The sequence below is a fragment of the Bos taurus genome, chromosome 4, assembly GCF_002263795.3.
Source record: "Bos taurus isolate L1 Dominette 01449 registration number 42190680 breed Hereford chromosome 4, ARS-UCD2.0, whole genome shotgun sequence".
In the NCBI taxonomy this organism is placed as follows: domain Eukaryota; kingdom Metazoa; phylum Chordata; class Mammalia; order Artiodactyla; family Bovidae; genus Bos; species Bos taurus.
In genome coordinates, this window is record NC_037331.1 from 8,531,236 (window position 1) to 8,547,280 (window position 16,045).

The window sequence follows — 16,045 nt, forward strand, 5'->3', positions numbered from 1 at the left end:
CTTCAGCATCAGTCCTACCAGTGAATATTCAGGACTGATTTCCTTTAGGATTGACTGGTTGGATCTCCTTGCAGTCCGAGAGACTCTCAAGAGTCTTCTCCAGCACTACAGTTAAAAAGCATCCATTCTTCAGTGCTTAGCCTTCTCTATGGTCCAACTCTCAAATCTGTATATGACTACTGGAAAAACCATAGCTTTGACTACATGGACCTTTGTCAGCAAAGTTATGTCTCTGCTTTTTAATATGCTGTCTAGGGTTGCTGTTGCTTTTCTTCCAAGGAGCAAGCGTCTTTTAATTTAATGGCTGCAGTCACCATCCATGGTGATATTGAAGCCCAAGAAAATAAAATCTGCCACTGTCTCCATTTTTTCCCTTCATCTATTTGCCATGAAGTGATGGAACCGGATGCCATGATCTTAGTTTTTTGAACTACCATGAGGTAGCTCATGAAAATCTGAGTACATTATGGGGTTTGGAACTGAAAGCAACAACTCAGCATGACTTGCAGTCAGTTTAGGGTTATATTTGTTAACTCTATTTTGAAATATTTTTAGATTTATAGAGGAGCTGTAAAGACAGTACAGAGAGCTATAGCCTTCACCTAACTTCTAAAATTAATAACCTTGGACTTGCCTGGGGACCCAGTGGTTAAGAGTTCACCTGCCAATGCAAGGGACATGGGTTTGATCCCTAATCCAGGAAGATCCCACATGCCATGGGGCACCTAAGCCCCTACACCACAACTACTGAGCCCTTGCTCTGGAACCCAAGCTCCACAAGAGAAGCCACCGCAAGGATAAGCCCATGCACCACAGCTGGAGAATAGCCCCCACTCGCTGTAACTGGATAAAGCCCAAGCAGCAGCAAAGACCCAGCACAGCCAGAACTAAATAAATTTTTTAGTAACAAAATCAAATTAATAATCTTAATAACAACGATACATTTAACAACTTTCTAAAGTAACATAGATACCATACTGTTAATTAAACTACAATGTTATTTATAGTTCACCTGTTTTCACACATGCATGTCCTTCTTCCATCCTAGGAGTCCATCTAGGGTTCCACATTGCATTTAGTCTCCATGTCCTCTTAGCCTCTTCTGGTCTCCAGTAATTTCTCACTCTTCCTCCATTTCTCATGTCCTTGATGCTTTTCCAGAGTATATTGTTCAGGTGTTGTGTGGAATGTCCCTTGTGATGGTTTCTCTTGTTTAGTCTGGGGTTATGAGTTTCGGGGAAGATTATCACCAAGGTGAAGTGTTCCTTTCATCGTCATGTCAGGAAGACCATGATCTCCACCTGGCTTCTTACTGGTCCTGTTGACCTTGATCACTATGAAAGTGAAGTCGCTCAGTCGTGTCCAACTCTTTGCGACCCCATAGACTGTAGCCTACCAGGCTCCTTCGTCCATGGGATTTTCCAGGCAAGAGTACTGGAGTGGGTCGCCATTTCCTTCTCCAGAGGATCTTCCCGACCCAGGGATCGAACCCGGGTCTCCTGCATTGTAGGCAGACGCTTTACCATCTGAGCCACCAGGGAAGCCTAGGTAGAGGCAAGTGAGACCTTAAAGCCAGTGTAATATCCAGAAAGTAAAATCAGAGAAACAGGAGTTCTGGCACAAGTTCTCAGTCAGATGGAAGAAATTCAAGACCAGTGATCAGGGCTTTCTCAGCAGGAGAGAGAGAAATTACTCTCAAGACTCAGACTGAAAATGGGTAGAAATGAGGAGAGGAGTCCCTGACAGAAAGGACAGTGTCTGAATTAAGAATCCTGAGATGTTCCAGCCTCAGACTCAGGATCAGTGAGAGAGTTTAGCAAGATATCCGGCAGAGTATGAAATGCTTTTTGTGAACACAAATAAATGTATGGCTAATTTACATTTGTTGGGAACAAAGTTTGAGTTTCAGCCCCTCTGTATTGAAGTTAGCTGTTATTTTTGTGTCCTCCCCACTGACATCTAAAGCTAGAATCCAGGAATCTGCTTACTGGTTTTTCCTCAATTCATAACTTTGTCTCCATCATGTAGTATGGCACAAAAGTTCAGTTCAGTGGCTCAGTCGTGTCTGACTCTTTGTGACCCCATGGACTGCAGCACGCCAGGCCTCCCTGTCTATCACCAACTCCCAGAGTTTGCTCAAACTCATGTCCATTGAGTTGGTGATGCCATCCAACCATCTCAGCCTCTGTCGTCCCCTTCTCCTCCAGCCTTCAATCTTTCCCAGCATCAGGCCCTTTTCCAATGAGTCAGTTTTTTGCATCAGGTGACCAAAGTTTGGAGTTTCAGCTTCAGCCTCAGTCCTTCCAATGAATATTCAGGACTGATTCCCTTTAGGATGTACTGGTTGGATCTCCTTGCAGTCCAAGGGACTCTCAAGAGTCTTCTCCAGCATCATTCTTTCGCGCTCAGCTTTCTTTATAGTCCAACTCTCACATCCATACATGACCACTGGAAAAACCATAGCCTTGACTAGACAGACCTTTGTTAGCAAAGTAATGTCTCTGCTTTTCAGTATGCTGTCTAGGTTGGTTATAATTTTTCTTCCAAGGAGTGTCTTTTAATTTCATGGCTGCAATCACCATCTGCAGTGATTTTGGAGCCCAAGAAAATAAAATCTGTCACTATTTCCACTGTTTCCCCATCTATTTGCCATGAAGTGATGGGACCAGATGCCATGATCTTAGCTTTCTGAATGTTGAGGTTTAAGCCAACTTTTTCACTCTCCTCTTTCACCTTCATCAAGAGGTTCTTTAGTTCTTCACTTTCTGCCATAAGGGTGGTATCATCTGCATATCTGAGGCTATTGATATTTCTCCCCGCAATCCTGATTCCAGCTTGTGCTTCTTCCAGCCCAGCGTTTCTCATGATGTACTCTGCATATAAATTAAATAAGCAGGGTGACAATATAATCTATATTGGCATAATTTATGCCCATTCAGTTATGGAATTAGTGGATGTTCACCTGACTCACCATACTATAATCTTCTGTTCTTTCAACAAGTATTTTTTGGAGCAGCCACTGTCTTGGTGCTGTTCTGTTGTTGCTGTTTAGTGACTCAGTCGTGTCTGACTCTTTTCGACCCATGGGCTGTAACCCACCAGGCTCCTCTGTCCATAGGATTCTTCAGGTGGGAATACTGGAGTGAGTTGCCATTCCCTTCTCCAGAGGATCTTCCCCTCGACCCAGGGATCAAACCCACATCTCCTGCATCAGCAGGCAGATTCTTCACCACCGAGCCACCAGGGAAGAGTACGGCTCTTTAGTATACATTTTCAACACGTACATAAATGCGTTTCTTGAAAAATTATGCATGAAGTCATCATTTTAGTTGAAAGAGTATGCCTTCTTTGTTAGCATACTTTTTGTAAAATGAATAATGATCCCCTTAATTTAACTTTTGTGAATAAGTAAAATTCCACATATTGACACACTGACAACACTTAGGGGAAATGCAAAAACTAAAGAATGATATAACTGATTTTCCAGGGATAAAAATTAAAGATCATTTTTGAAGTTGAAAGAAACATTTAAGAATTTAGTCATATTTGAAGTTGAAAGAAATGTTTCAGAATTTAGTATCCTCATGGTATAACTTGTAATATGCTCAGCACTGTGTAGGTATGCAGATGTGTTTTTATGAAAATTCATACTGATGTTTATGAACTTAAAGCTCCTATAAGAGTTAACAGTAGTTTTCATGCCCATTTGTGCCTAAAGCCAAATAAAGTGTAAATTATTTGAAAATCTTAAAGTGAGTCTTAAATTTCTTAAAACCACCTCATATTTAGGAATTCAGTAAATTTTTTGAATGATGATGATAATGAGAAAGAAAAAATGCTAAGATGGCTAAAATAAGACAGATGGAACATAAGTTTTTTGGAATAGACCACTTAAAGTATTTTTTCAAAGAAATTATTAGGTAGACCAAACTGGATGGAATATTATGCAGTCTTAAAAATGACCGTCATAAACGGGCAAATACCATGGAAAAATACATGTGGTAAGTGGAAAAAGAAGATAATTCTATGTGTATGTATACACTGTATGTGTAAGGAAAGTGACAAAGGAAATGCATTAAACTGGCATTTCCCTGGGGGAGCAGGAAAAACAGCTCCTGGTCATAGTTGTGCTGGTCTGCCTGCAAGAACATAGTATTAATACAGTCCTCAGAGGTCCATGCCACTTGCCAAGGCTTTAACCATTTGCAAGAGGTGAGAGTTTAAGATTCTTGACCTTCTCTTGCTCTTGTCTGCAACTGAAGGATAAAGAAGAGAGCTGGTGAGACAAAATCGTTACCTTGTATTTGTACCTTTTATTTGCACTGCTGGGTGAAAATAAATTTTGAGGGAAAAAAAAAATGTGTGTCCAAAAATACATTTGTAGGGTTTTCATATTGTGTGTATACACAACATATTTGGGGCCTGAAACCAGTTTATTATGTGGTCATTTAAAATAAATAATATTATTTATTATATACTCTAATAATAAGACTCAGACACGACTGAGTGCACACGCGCACGCACGCCTGTGCTTAGGCACTTCAGTCGTGTCTGACTCTTTGCAACCCCGTGGACTGTAGCCCGCCAGGCTCCTCTGTCCATGGGATTCTCCAGGCAAAGATACCTGCTGCCATTTCCTCCTCCAGGGGATCTTCCTGACCCAGGGATTGAACCCACATTTCCTATGTCTCCTGCATTGGCAGGCGGGTTCTTTACCACTAGCCCCACCTGGGAAGCCATGAAAGTGGAAGTCCCTCAGTCTCATACTTTCTAGGAGACTAGAAACGGAGAAGGCGATGGCACCCCACTCCAGTACTCTTGCCTGGAAAATCCCATGGACGGAGGAGCCTGGAGGGCTGCAGTCCATGGAGTCGCGAAGAGTCGGACACGACCGAGCGACTTCACTTTCACTTTTCACTTTCATGCATTGGAGAAGGAAATGGCAACCCACTCCAGTGTTCTTGCCTGGAGAATCCCAGGGATGGCGGAGCCTGGTGGGCTGCCGTCTATGGGGTCGCACAGAGTCGGACATGACTGAAGCGACTTAGTAGTAGTAGTAGTAGTAGAAACGGAGAAGGCGATGGCAACCCACTCCAGTACTCTTGCCTGGAAAACTCCATGGATGGAGGAGCCTGGTAGGCTATAGTCCATGGGGTCGCTAAGAGTCGGACGCGACTGAGGGACTTCACTTTCACTTTTCACTTTTATGCATTGGAAAAGGAAATGGCAACCCACTCCAGTGTTCTTGCCTGGAGAATCCCAGGGACGGAGAAGCCTGGTGGGCTGCCTTCTATGGGGTTGCACAGAGTCGGACACGACTGAAGTGACTTAGCAGCAGCAGCAGAAACTAGTAACTAGTTGCTGCCTTTCCTAGTCTTTGCCACTCCGTGGACTGTAGAGTCCATGCAATTCTCCAGGCCAGAATACTGGAGTGGGTATCCTTTCTGTTCTCCAGGGGATCTTCCCAACCCAGGGATAGAACCCAGGTCTCCCACATTTCAGGCAGATTCTTTCCCAGCTGAGCCACCAGGGAAGCCCTTGGAAGCCATATATTATATATATAAACACTTGTGTCAGCAAAACAATCTGTTTCCTTTTTAATTCTCTTTCAGTTTCTTTGACTTCTCATGCACTCCTTCAGCATTCAGTCAGTTTTGCTTTTTGAACTGTATACCTGTAATTTCCAATTTTCACCTTCATCCCATCTCTTTTCTTGAAATGTTACCAGCGAGCAGTAGAAAGAAGAAAAGTTGTGTGTGTGGTTGGGAGGCTGTGGTGGTGTGAGGTGAAAAGAAGACAGGGAGAAAAGACTGTTGAAGGGCGAAAAAAAGATTTACTAGAGAAGGAGAATGAATGCTTCACTTGTTGGCTTTTAGCACAATTACCATACCTTAGGAAGTATGCAAGGAATCGTTAATTACGACTAAATGAGGCTCTTTTAGAGGCTATGGCAGGCCCTGGGAGCTGACTGTCAGAGCAGTGAAAGATGTTGAATCTGAAGGCTGGACTCCGTGTCAGGCAGTGGATGGTCCGCCAGGGAGCCAGACAGAGAGTAGCCTGCGATTGGGGACCCGTGGCTAGCATTTGCATACTTTTCCTGCAAAGGGAGTTTAATCCAAAGAAAGAAAGAGATTTCAGTATTGTCAGGCAGCCTTTGTTCGGGGTGAAGAGCAGAAGGAGATCTGCTGAAGGGGCCTTTCTCAAAGGCTTGGTCTCAGCCTTGAGGTTGTTCTTGTAAAGTTATGTTCTCGAGGGTTGTTTGCACACTATTGTATGTCTAAAGATCTTCAAAACCCAAAGGGCTCGGAGTATCCCCCTTCGCCAGCACAAAGGATGGGAATTTGTGTGGTAAGAATGACTCGTGTTGCAAAATGAACCCCAGCACCCTTTGTTCTTGCACAGAATACTCTGAAGTTCCGAGGATGTCCTTTTGAGCCACACGGAGTGAGTCACACTGTAAAAGTGTTTGCAGGCTAGCAGACGAGGTGAAACCAACCCAGACTTGTGTCTTTTTTTTTTTTTGCAAACTCAATGAAGGCTTTAATGCAATCACCAGGAAAAAAAAATGGCTTAAAAAAAAATATGACAGATAAAAAGCTTGTTATTGCCATGCATCATTTTGCCTTTTTTCCTTTCAAAATGTTCTGAAGTTCAAATATTTGAAATTAAGACAAGTTATTTAGACAACTAAGTAGAATGCATTTTCTCACCACTCAATCAACCTTATGTTTTATCTGGTGAGAAATGGAGAATTTCCTGCCGTGGAATAGTTCCTGCCACATCAGTAAACAAAAGATGTCACCATCATCAGCAATTGCAGATGCTACAAAAGGTGAGCTGGTGAGCCTGAGGGAACTCAGGAAGGGAAGAATAGCTGCCTTCTAGCAGCCATCAGACTGCAGCCATTCCCTCCAGTTAGCTGGTGAGCTACATGGAAGCTCAGGATGTGAAAAAAAAAAAGAATACTGGCCCCAGATAGGTGAGGTGCACATCAAAGGAATTATTTCAGTGAGCCCAGATTCCTGCATCTTCCTATAGGTAGAAAAGCCCTAAATTCCTTAACTTAGGATATCTGGTTTTCTTTAATTAACAATATTCTTTTGATGTTTAGACTACCTGCACTTTGTTGCAAAACTTCTATATAAATTGATTCCTCTCCCTACCTCCTCCTTGGAGCAGTTTCTCAGAGTCACTTGAAATGCTGTCTCCTGGGCTTAAAGTTCTGAAAAATCCCACCAAATAAAATATAACTCTCAGCTTTTAGGTTGTGGTTATTTTTTAAGTCAACACTGGCAACATGAGTTTATGACTATGGTCTGTTTCCAGTTTTCAAAAGATTCCTTCTTTGCTAACCCAAGAAGAACTAGATGGTGTGCAATGGTCTATTCTTCACTGTAAGTTTTTCTAATAGTCTACACATCTGTATTGAGGAGTGTGTATCTGTAGTACCTGCTTACATGTTAAATCATCACAGTATTTGTGGGTCAGACACCAGGACTCATTTCAACTTCACTAGTTGGTCTATATTTATAAACATCCATAATCCTTATAGTTCAGGAAAGTATGTACTCAAAATACAAAATGGGAGTTTTTAAAAATAGCAGTTTATTTGTTTATAAGGATAATGTGGGCAGTTGTGAGTGCCTTTCAAATTTATGATCTTCTACATGGAGCTTAAAACTTCAAAAAAAAATCGCCCCTGGTTCGATTCCTGGGTCGGGAAGATCCCCTGGAGAAGGAATAGGCTACCCACTCCAGTATTCTTGGGATTCCCTGTTGGCTCAGCTGGTAAAGAATCCACCTGCAATGCAGGAGACTTGGGTTCAATCCCTGGGCTGGGAAGATCCCCTGGAGAAGGGAACGACTACCGCTCCAGTATTCTGGCCTGGAGAATCCCATGGACTATACAGGGTTGCAAAGAGTCAGACACAACTGAGTGACTTTCATTTTCACTTTCACACATTGCTTATAGTTGATCAAGCAGGATATACTGTAAAAGTTGACATTGGAGATTAGGGGGAAATATGTGTATTTTTAACAGTAAAAATACATAACACATAACGTGAATTTAGCTTAAGATTTTTCTTTAATTAAGGATATTACTTTAGGATATTTTTGTTGTTGTTGTTGCTTATCCCTTTGCTGGATTTTTGGCTCATTTGGAGACCTGCATAGAAGACACCATACAAATTCAAAATAAAATGAGTAATGAAAAATCTGCTTGTCTAAGAGTCTAAAAGACCAGGAAATGTCCACCTGAGTTTCAAAATAAAGGCAAAACCTGGGACTTATAGAAAGAAAGAGAAAGCTTACTTTGAAATGAACATGAGCCGGCTTCTAAGAGAAAATGTTTGCCTTCTTCCTTGGTAGAATAATTAGGAAAACCTTTATCAGGTCATATTTGGGGATTTCCATGGATGTGAAAAAGACAGTGAGTATGGTTCACAGGTGAGGTTGGAAGCAAAGACACTGGTGATGGCCAGATAAGAGCTTTCTGAAGTTATTATAAATGAGTGAATACAGTGGTGCTTGTCACTTTCCTACACACTTTAATTTTTTGTTATGATTGAGATGCTGGTGTCTGATCTCAGTAAACTCTGCTTTGCTGGAAGTGGTGCTTTTCTGCCTCCTGCTTTGCATTTTGCCCTGTGAGAAGCGTGTCTGAGTTGGGAGGACCTGAATATACCTCTTTGTTGCTGAGCTTGTCAAGCACAGCACTGTGTTCTCTTTCCCACCAGGAAGGTCAGGCCACTGGGGGCTGATCTGCTGTCTGAAATGAACCCTACTGTCTGTCCCTGGTGTCTGACAGATTGAAACAGTTGTCTGTGTTACAGCGCCTTCAATGCTTTTTAAATGCCTCATTTTCTGAGAGAAAGGTAATGGATGTAGGCTCCATTGAAAAGATAAACTTTTTCCAAGGGCTGGATTTTGGGTGTTAATATTTATCTAAAAGGAAAATTTAATTAACTTTCTAAGAACATATTTACAGATTCAGGAAGTTAAGAGTGTGCACTGTGTGGGCACGCGCACACACACACACGCACAGTCATACCAAGATAAGCCTTCACTTATGAGTTCTACTTCTAAAGACTTACATTGTGGGTTTTTTTTAATTGGAGTAATAAAATTATGAAGTATGGAACTGTTTCAATAGTAGAATTGTCGAAGTAAGGGTCTTTTGTTCACTGAGATTTCAGTTTCATGTGTTTTGATCAGAGGTATGTATAAAGCCTGAAGAAATTTGTACTGTGCTGAGCCTCAATTCAATACTCTCCAGATAATTGAGCTAATTAAATCTTTACCAACATTAACACAACTCCAGCATTCCTTGGACAGTGGATTATTATTGTATGAACATGGCGAGCTTAAACTAAACAGATGAAAATAGAGTTCTGTGGAATGGGTATTGAGTTTATTCTTTATTCATCTTTTGATAAGGTTTAATTAAAACTGCCTCTCTCCATTGTGGTGAGAATGAATGTGCTTGTTTTCTTAGTGAAAAGCAAATTATTCACTTCAGCCACGGTTCAATAATCAAAGCCTTTGCAAAGTTTTGGGTTATAGTGTAGCTATGGGGATATAATTGCTGCAATTCTGTATGAAGGCTTTATCTTTTTTTTTATTACTTTCTTTTATTTATTTTTGTAGAAAGAAACTTATAAAAGCCCATTTTGGGATTTGGTGTGGAAGTACATATGTTTGAAGTCTTATTATAGGTTGGCATGGCTAGATTTTTCATTTTAAGGTGTATTTCTTACAACCTCTTGTTTAAATGAAACATAGAAAGGGACACATCTTTAAATAGTTGGTGTTTGAGACTGATCTTTCAAGTTAGTGAAGAAATTCAATAATGCCTTGAAATCCTGTGGCTGCCCCTAGATTGACATAGTGACAGTCCTAAGGGTGGAAAAGTAATTGACATTGGGAGTTCTCTTTCTGCAAATATGTATATTTGCATTCTTTTTAACTTTCTTTAAATTCAACAAAAATATTTTCTATATTCTTCTTTTAAAGGGTTTTTTGTTTTTATGTTGGTGATACTTTTGTAGCATAAATAGATTTTATGTATACTAATGACAACTTATTTTCAAACTTACTATCATGACTGTGCTAGACGTCTTTCTTTCTTTCAATGAGAGAAGTAGCTTTATTTAGAGAGATACCTACTCCACAGACAGAATGTGGGCCATCTCAGAAGTCAAGAGGCTGTGCTAGGTCTTCTTGTCCATTCTTTCTTCTTCTTTTTAATGGAATGGGAGATTACAAGGATACAGGATGTTTATGGAACCAAGGACTGAAAGAAAGCTGTGCCTTGGGCGTAAACCAGAAGTCCATAAAAGGAGTCAAGTACAGACACACTCTTGCTCCTTTTCCGTGTTTTAGGTGTCTGGATTCTGACTTTGCCTGCTTCTCTGGCCATGCAGTGGAAATGAAGTTAACTTGTCCTAAGGTTTGTCATAAGAAAAGTTAAAAAGACATCTCTCTTGGTCAGCATTCCAATTCCCTGCAAAGGAAATCTGTCCTTAGATTGAGTGAATCAGCCTGAAATCCAAGTTTTAGTGCCTCCACTTACCGCTTCTTTTTATAAATGTTATTTATTTATTAATTTATTTTTTTGGCTGCGCCAGATCTTCATTGCTATATGTGAGTTTTCTCTAGTTGTGGGGTGAGGAGTCCTTGTTTGGGGGCACAGGCTGCAGGCACACAGGCTCAGTAGTTGTGGCACACAGGCTTAGTTGCCCTGAGGGGTTTGGGATCTTAGTTCCCTGACCAGGGATTGAACCAGAGTCCCCTGCATTGCAAGGCAGATTCTTAACTACGGGACCATCGTGGAAGCCCACTTGCCACATCTTTTCTTCATCAGTTTCTTGGAGAGGAAGGGCATGCAAATGTGAGCTAAAGTTTCATCATCTTTAGAATTTATTTTGAGGGTGAAGTCATTGAATGCCATGTTCTTCAACTTGCTCTCAGGGGCAATGATATCAATCTCATGGACTGGAAATGTGTTTCTTAAATGGAATAGTCTAGATGAGAAGGAAAACTGTTAAAGATGATCACATGTAGTAAGAATAAAGATTTTTCATCCAAGTTTTGTCTTAGTGACACGTGTGTGTTTGTGTGTATGTAACTGCTCCTATACTGAGTTACTTAGTCAAACATGTTTTGACAGTGAGTTGTGCCCAAAACAAGTTTGCAAGCCAGTGACTGCTCCTCAGATCCCCTTCAAGATTTTTCTTGGGAGGCAAGGGAGGGAGGCGCCCACTGGGAAGGAGTCCAAGCCCCTCACTCTCCCCATCAGAGCAGCTCCACTTTAATCTGCTTTGTACTCTGTTTCCACCTAAAATATCTTTTAAACAAAGGATGCAGCAGCCAGAAGTTTGCATAAGTGATTTCCCAGGTCCCTTCTTGGGATTTTTAGAGCTAAGTACAGTAACCATCAGGAGTGGATCAGGAATTATTTTGGTGTTCTGTGTGAAGGATGGCTTGAGAAGCCATCCAGCCCTCATTTGCTTGAGGTATTTTTTTTTTCCCTGTCTTTCTAACACTGAAATGCAGTTTCCCTACTTAATCCTATAGAAAACTGTGAGACTTAGCATATAACCAAGACAACACTAAATCTGAATGGACTTGAAGCAGCCTTATGATTTTTAAAAAAGGAAAAACAGCGAGTCCTCCTCCCGGCCCTTCCCCCATCCAGTTCTTTAGGGAGGGATGAAAGGCAGAAGTGAGCAATGGCAACATGAGAGAGAAAGAGGTTGCAGCTCCATCACGTGGTCCTCAGAGAAGTGAGCATCCTGGGGAAAGACAGCTTCTTTAATACAAATAAATAGTGTGAGAGTGGAAGTCGCTAGGTCATGTCCAAGTCTTTGTGACCCCAGGGACTGTCCATGGAATTCTCTAGGCCAGAATACTGGAGTAGAAGGGATAGGCTACCCACTCCAGTATTCTTGGGCTTCCTTTGTGACTCAGCTGGTAAAGAATCCGCCTGCAATGCGGGAGACCTGGGTTCAGTCCCTGGGTTGGGAAGATCCCCTGCAGAAGGGGAAGAAGAAAAAGGAAGTAGTAAGAAAACAAGACTAAATAAGAAAACAAGCTAAAGGGGCATCTTATAGAACCTCCTTTGGGAAGTTGCAATAGGCTTAGCTAGTCCTTGTTTCTGCCCTTGACGTTGTAGAGGGGCAGACTGTCCTAAGAGCTTTGATCTCATGTTGAGCTCTTTTATTTAATTTTAGGTCCTGTTCTGCCTATTTGCATACAGACCCAAGAGTGGGACCTTATGTTGGTGAACATTTGGTTAGTCATTCATTGCACTCACACCTGTCCTGTTAGCAGCGGACTTCACTTGGTCCAGGCAGCTCTCTCTAACTCACAGAAGCTGTGTAGGCTAGGGATGAAGATCCTGACTTGGGTCAGCCATCTGGGCTTTGAGACTACACTGCACTACTTAACAGTTCCGTGACCCAGGCTAAGTCTTAACCTTCCCAAGCCTCCAAGTTTTTCCATCTGTAAATCGGGACTAGAAATAGTGTCTGTGTTGTCAGCTTGTTGTACAAATTAAATGGGATGATAATGTATTTAGCATAATGGCTTGCTTGGTTCATAACAGGCACTCAGTAACTGTTATGAATCCCAAATTTCATGAAGACTGTGATACAAAAGACATATTGACTTGAATTCTTTGTGATAATCATTTTTCATTTGTCTTTCCATTTGCTGCTGTTGTTTAGTCTTGAAGTCATGTCAGACTCTTTTGCAATCCCATGGACTGTGGCCATCCAGGCTCTTCTGTCCTTGGGATTTTCCAGGCAATAATACTGGGGTGGGTTCCCATTTCCTTCTCCAGGGGATCTTCCTGACCCAGGGATTGAACCTGTGTTTCTTGTATGGGCAGGTGAATTCTCTACCACTGAGCCACCTGGGAAGCTTTTACCTAACATGAAGAAAAGCTAGAATTCTGACAGTGCAGCACATTTCTTGGTACAGATCATACATAATCATGAGCAGAGGAAGGGCATATTGGGACTTGGTTTGGCATGAGTTTTAAAGAGAATGAAGAAGAGGGATTTGGGGAAATTGAGAAGAGATATTCAAGATATTCTTTAGAAAGTCAGCAAGAAAGCACAAGAGGAGAACTGAACATGTTACATCCAGGGGATATGCAATGTGAGGAACACGGTAGAGTGGGGGCAGTCTGGAAGAAAATTTGTTTGTTTCGTGGCCCCAGTAGGGGTTGTTGAGAACCATTCCAAGTGAGAGGGGCTTCCCTGGTGGCTCAGACAGTAAAGAATCTGCCTGCAGTGCATGCTTATTAATGCAGTGTAGTCACGTGGTAACGTGCCAGTGCAGGAGAAACAGGAAACTCGGGTTCAATCCCTGGGTCGGGAAGACCCCCTGGAGAAGGAAATGACAACCCTCTCCAGTTTTCTTGCCTGGAGAATCCCATGGACAGAGCAGCCTGGTGGGCTACAGTCCATGGGGTCGCAAAGAGTCAGACATTTTTTAACGACTGAACAACAACAGAGAATTTTTTAACGACTGAACAACAACAAGAGATCTTACATAAAAATCTTCCTTTTTCTACAACTCACTAAAAACATAAATAAAAGGCTGAACGAGCCATTCTGGGCATTCTCTAACCACAGTGTCAGGCAAGGGTTGAGTAGAGGCTGCCTTTTTAGGAAAGGCTGTGTTCTGAAATTTGCTGCAGTCCCTGGCTCTCTCTCACAGGTGTCCTGCCAGGGAGGGTGAGAAGCAGTTGCTGTTTACCTTCATCTTTTTTCTGTTGTTTATCTTACAGTAGAGGGAAAAGAAAAATGAAATATTTCTTGTAACTATATCTCTGTCCTAAATGACAAATGTGAAAATAGCCCAAAGGAGCCTTTGTTGCAAGAAGAATTGGCAAGAACATATTTCTTTGTATAAGTAACTAGCTCATTTCGCTCAGTAGTCTCTTGGCCCTTAGAATCTTTTCTAACTATTTAACAATTAATCAGGTTTACTGTTATATGTGTTTATGTTTGCGTATAGTTTCCAGGGAACCAGGAGCAAAATGAAAAGAGTTTAGCAAGTTTGTAGGGAAGAAAGATATTCGTGGAAGTAAAGGGCCCAGATGAATGAGAACCAGAAGAGAGCTGGCAAACATTTATGCCAACAAATCCCATAGATGGCTTTGGGAGAGAGACCAGGACACGGTGGTGCTAGTCAGCTCGGGCTCCCGTAACAAAATACCGTGACTCGGGGCTTTCGATGACTAGCTTGACTCCTGATGAGGGCTCTCTTCCTGGCTTACAGACAGCCACCTTCTCACTGCGTTGTCACATAGCATGGTGGGGGGTGGGGGAGTGGATATCTGACCCTTCGTATAAGAACACTAATCCTGGGGCTTCACTGGTTCTCCTGTGGTTAAGAATCTGCCCTGCAATGCAGGGGACATGGGTTCCATCCCTGGTCCAAGAAGATACCATGAGGCAACTGAACCCATGTCCCACACCTACTGAGCCCATGCTCCGAAACAAGAGTAGCCCCCACTCACCAAAGCTAGAGCAAACCCACACATAGCAACAAAGACCCAGCAGAGCCGAACATTAAAAAAAAATAAGTATATAAAATTAAAAGAAAAAACACGAATCCTGTTATGGGGATCCCACCCTCATGAATTCATCTAAACCTAATTGATCGACCAAAGGCCCCGTGTTGGGAATGAAGGGTTCAACATGAATTTGGGGGGGCACGTTCAGTCCATTACAATGGTCACCATTGTCAAGCAGTTTACAAGGCAGTAAATGGCATGAGATACAGATGATTAACTCAGAGTAAAGCGTGAATACTATTATACAGGCCTAAAAAAAAATGCAATCAAAAGAGAAGGGGCAGACCTCATTGAGTCAGGGGATGCTTCATGGAGAAGATAGCATCTGGGCTAGAGCTTGAAGCCTAATGGGAAGCTGCTTTGAACCACAGGGAGCTCAGCTCTGTGCTCTATGATGACCTAGAGGGGTGGGATGGAGAAGAGTGGGGAGGGAGGGCCACAAGGGAGGGGATACATGTATACATACGGCTGACTCGCTTCTTTGTACAGCAGAAAGTAACCCAACATTGTAAAGCAATTATACTCCAATAAAAAATAAATAAAACTTGAAGCCCAATGTCCCACAGCTGAGAGGGAGCTGCATTCATAGCCCTAGGCAACAGTGTGCTGGAAATGTAAATGAGTCCCGTGTCATCCCACTGCACTCACCATTGGTCTGATTTCTGACAAGCCTGCTTCATTTTAGATGTTTCGATCACAGTCAGTCCAAGCCTATGCAGTCATTTAGTTGCTGATGTCTAGAGGAACTTGGACTACCTCTGGAGATAAAATTAGATCTGCGAGAACTGCAGTGCCCCCAGCCCCTTGTCCAAATTGAGTTAATTAATCTGTAACTCGAACACCCTAAAGGCCCTATTTAAATACAATTTCACTGTTCGTGAGAAACTCCAGGAACCATGATTAAAACTGAATGCAGTCAGAAATAAAAAGTGTGAATCTGTCTTTAATCTGAAATTCTCAACATGAAAATGTGGCATAAGTTTCATATTGTTTCAGCTGGCTCTTAAATACATATCACAATTATTAATAAAATGATAATATTCTATATAAACTTCATGAAGATACAATTGGTCTGAAAATATCTAAGATTTCCACATAAGCACTTGTTTTTAAAAATATACACAAGATGCTATCATTATGGGCCATATTTAGATGGTATTATTCTTTCATAAATATTTCAGAATTAAAAACACAGTGTATGCATGCTAAGTTGCTTCAGCCATGTCCGACTCTTTGCAACCCCATGGATGGACTATAGTCTACCAGACGTCTCTGTCTGTGAGATTCTCCAGGCAAGAATACTGGAGTGGGTTGCCATGTCCTCCTCCAGGGGATCTTGCGCATCTCCTGCACTGGCAGGCAGGTTCTTTACCACTATCGCCACTTGGGAAGTCCAAAAATGCATTGTTGCTGCTGCTAAGTCGCTTCAGTCGTGTCCAACTTTGTGTGACCCCA

At 41.9% G+C, this 16,045-nt stretch overlaps 1 protein-coding gene and 1 non-coding gene across 13 annotated transcripts in view; one reads left to right on the forward strand and one right to left on the reverse strand.

The window, feature by feature from the left end:
- CDK14 (cyclin dependent kinase 14) overlaps window positions 1-16,045 on the forward strand; it is a 678,396-nt gene that overhangs the window by 593,130 nt on the left and 69,221 nt on the right. The gene's annotated exons all lie outside the window — the stretch shown is intronic.
- TRNAC-ACA (transfer RNA cysteine (anticodon ACA)) lies at window positions 1,470-1,541 on the reverse strand. Its single transcript has one exon. It is a non-coding gene; the product is annotated as a tRNA-Cys (tRNA).